The sequence below is a fragment of the Sapajus apella genome, unplaced genomic scaffold (genome assembly GCF_009761245.1).
Source record: "Sapajus apella isolate SASKATOON/1434 unplaced genomic scaffold, GSC_monkey_1.0 scaffold25, whole genome shotgun sequence".
In the NCBI taxonomy this organism is placed as follows: Eukaryota; Metazoa; Chordata; class Mammalia; order Primates; family Cebidae; genus Sapajus; species Sapajus apella.
Genome location: NW_022436965.1, coordinates 18594423 through 18598313, shown reverse-complemented (window position 1 = coordinate 18598313; position 3891 = coordinate 18594423).

The following is a 3891-nucleotide window of genomic DNA, read 5'->3' as shown; positions in this document are numbered from 1 at the left end:
CGGAGCTCTCCCTACCCGCCCCACCCAGCCTCTGGCCTCTGGCCTTTGCCCCACGGGCCTGCGCGGACTTGCAGTGCAGCTGATTCTGAGGGACAGGCCCCTGCAAAGGGAAGCCTTAAAGCTGTGCCGGGCCACAGGAGCACTCCACCTTGATGACTGTGGAGTGGGCTTTCAGCCCTCTGCGCCCTGCCTCCCTCCCTCCCTGCCTCCAGGAGCCCTCTCCTATGGCTCTTGGAAGCACTGGAAGCAGAGGTGCCAGCCCTGGCTGAACGCAGCACTGCACCATCCGGCCTCCTCCGAGGCAGGGGCTGGGTCACACCTGCTGGGACTCCACTTCTTTGTGTCCCTACGGAAGGCACACGGGACTCCATCACTATCATACCTGGGCCTCCGATGAGGAATTCTGGGCTTCTAAAAAGATGTCAGAAATTCCTGGTGGCACGTCCAGTTCCGAAGTCCTCCTGTATGGGCACCTTTGTTGGAAACTGTGGGCAGGTCCTGGGGCCTCCTCATCAGCGGGTCTGTGTGCGCGGCTGTGCATGTGGCAGTGCACTGTGCTTCACAGAGAACATTGGGTAGCAAGAGACCGGAACCTTGTGTCTTGGAACCTTTCAGGAGAGGCGCGGATGTTACAGGAAATGCTGTTGGAGAGCGTGCATTCTGCTTCCTCCCCAGGGAACGCCAGATGGAAAGTTGTGGGAGACGCTTTTCTCAGACCCACCACGTCCCCAATTCAGACTTAGCAAACGTCCAGCCTCTCCGTGTCCCCCGGACTCTTCCTCCCTTTTCTTCCTGCTTCTCCCTGCCCTGCCTGGAGGCTCCAGGCCACACCCAGCTGGTGTGGCTGTTCTGGCGCCTCATCGCCGGCCTTCTCCTGGCAGGAGAGAAGGATCGGAGAGCCGGGGTCTGGGTTTGAGCCCTGGGCAGGTCAGTCAAGCTGTGGTCCAGCAAGCTCCTCTGCAGATGGCTGGAGTGTTGACCCCAGGCTTGTGGCCCAGGTACTGCCCTCCCTTCTTCCTGAAAGTTGGGGCCTGTAAATGCAAGGGCCCAGGATAGAGTGTGTGCGCGTGCATGTGCGCGTCTGTGCGTGCGCGTGCGTGTGTGCGTGCGCGTGTGTATCTGTGCGCGTGCACACACGCATGTGTGTTGCGGAGGTGAGGCGATTGGTGTGGACTCAGGATATCTTGCCAGAGATACCCATTTTGATGAGTACGTTTTTTGATGCAAAGGAATGACCCTGGGACCTCAGGGCCACAGGTGGGCTTCCTGGGCCCAGTGTGCTTTAGTTGTGGCCATCCTGCTTCTACCCGGCCCCACCACAGTGTGGGGTGCAGCACAAACCCAGGACCCAGGCCCAGCCGCTGGCCACTGTTTGGGCTGGCTCCAGAGTGGACCAGTGCCCTCTGTCACAGCAGCTGCGCAGGCACAGTATGGCGTCAGATGCCCATTTCTCACTACTGTGTGTCAGCTGGGATTGGCCTGCAGCATGGTAGTAGCTTCCAGGTAGCACGATGGACCCTAAATTGGGCAGTAGCATTATTCCTGCTTCGGTGGGAACTGGCAGGGAGAGGGTCACCACCACTTTGGTTGGAGACAGAGCTGGCCACTCTGGCTGCCGTGCTGTGTTTGGGCTCCCTGACAGCTCTGCTTGCATTGGGTCTGGAAGACAGAGTGGAATATTCAGTAGGGAGCTTGACAGAGGAGAGCCCTGGGTGCTTGGGGTGCAAAGATCTTCATGCCCAGTTCCAAAATGAGGTCCCTCCCAAAGTTGTTTTTGTGTAAGGCAGAGAAAGCCACACTCTGAATACATTTCATGTCTCAGGAATTCACATTCCAGGTTCAGGAATTTTATTCCAAAGTCCTTGGGTGCACTCACCATCCACCGTTCCCAAAGGCAGGGACAGGGAGCAGCCCATCCCTGGGAGGCCGGCAAAGTGCTCTCCAGGGAGGGGCCAGTCGTCCTTGTCATCTGCCCAGGGTGTCATGGCAGGAGATTTTCTAGCTTCCCATCTGTCTGCACATAGGAAGGAAAAGATAGGATTCTAAACCTAGTTATCTTGGAATAAAAAGAAGAGCTGGTTTGTTTTAGAGCAGGGTGGGGAGTGGGGGAGGGAATGGGGGTTGGCTGTTTCCAAAGAGAGCACTTAATTTAATTTTTCCTTTAAATGACCCAGGGCTGTTCCCTCTGATAGTTGGAAGAGTAACATTGCCTTAAAACAGAAATATGCAGGCGTTGGCTATTTTTGGTGTAAGAGTATGTCTTCATTCCCAAAGTGGTTCTCCTTTAATGGCAGGGTGCGGTTCTTAGGCCCCAGCCTGGACTGGGAAATCGGGGGAGGGCACCAGGAGAGAAATCCTGTGGGGTCCTCCTGGCCAGACCCTCCTGAATCATCTGAAGCTTAAACTCATCTCACTTGAAGGGCGGGGAGAAATCCATGTATCTCAGGCGAAGTTCACTGGGGTCCTGATGGGCAGATTTCCATCTCATCATGAAGTGAGGGATGCCCGCGGAAGAGGGTGGTGGGCCTTGGAACACTGCCTCCACTGAAGGGGGCACACAGGGCGGCCCTCCTGAAATAGCCTTCATTTTCTTCAAACATGTAGAATGTTTTCTTCCCCCACCTCAAAAAAAAGAAACATATGGGGCCTACTGCGCATGTCACACTTAGAGCCGGCCGTGTGGGAGCTGAACCTGATGAAACAGTAAGGTATAGGTTTGGACTTAAAACATAAGATTGTTTGATTAGCCGGGCGCGGTGGCTCAAGCCTGTAATCCCAGCACTTTGGGAGGCCGAGGCGGGTGGATCACGAGGTCAAGAGATCGAGACCATCCTGGTCAACATGGTGAAACCCCGTCTCTACTAAAAATACAAAAAATTAGCTGGGCATGGTGGTGCGTGCCTGTAATCCCAGCTACTCAGGAGGCTGAGGCAGGAGAATTGCCTGAACCCAGGAGGCGGAGGTTGCGGTGAGCCGAGATCGCGCCATTGCACTCCAGCCTGGGTAACAAGAGCGAAACTCCGTCTAAAAAAAAAAAAAAAAAAAAAAAGATTGTTTGATTAGACATAACCACCATGTAAATTATTTCATTACTCAAAAAATAGGGGTTTCTAAATACGATGGGAGTTGTCAGAAATGTAGTCACATCTGTGTCAATTAAGGCAGTTGTAAGCTTACGGTTTATTATATTAGTCTCTCCCAATTTGTTTGTCAGGGTAGAATATTTGGACAGGTAAAGCCCCCGTATTTACTTGGAGCATCCCTTGTCTTCCAAAGTTGCATTTTCCTGTCTTTTCTTTCAGCCGAAGGCAATCCTCTTAAGGTGTCTGGGTCTTTCAAAGTAGTAACAAACTGGGAGGGAAGAGTTCTCAGGCTGAGGTAGCTTAAATCTTCCTGGGGCTGAGAGATTTGAGAAGTTAATTGCTTTAGCTGGATATGTATAACTCAAGCAATCTTATGTTTTTCCTTTTTTTATCATAGTGTGGACTAATTAGTCAGCTAAGTTAACTAGTTCATTAGTTCTGGCTATGCCCCAATTTGTCATGTGGTGTTTTACAAGGGTGGCTAAACATCACATCATCTAGTCCATTTAATTAAGAAATGTATTGGCCAGGAATGGTGGCTCACACCTATAATCTCAGCACTTTGGGAGGCCAAGGCGGGTGGATCATGAGGTCAGGAGATTGAGACCATCCTGGTCAACATGGTGAAAGCCTGTCTCTATTAAAAATACAAAAATTAGCTGGATGTGGTGGTGCATGCCCATAATCCCAGCTACTCAGGGTGCTGAGACAGGAGAATTGCTTGAACCAAGGAGTCGGAGATTGCAGTGAGCTGAGATCGAGCCACTGCACTCCAGCCTGGTGACAGAGCTAGACTCCATCTCAAAAA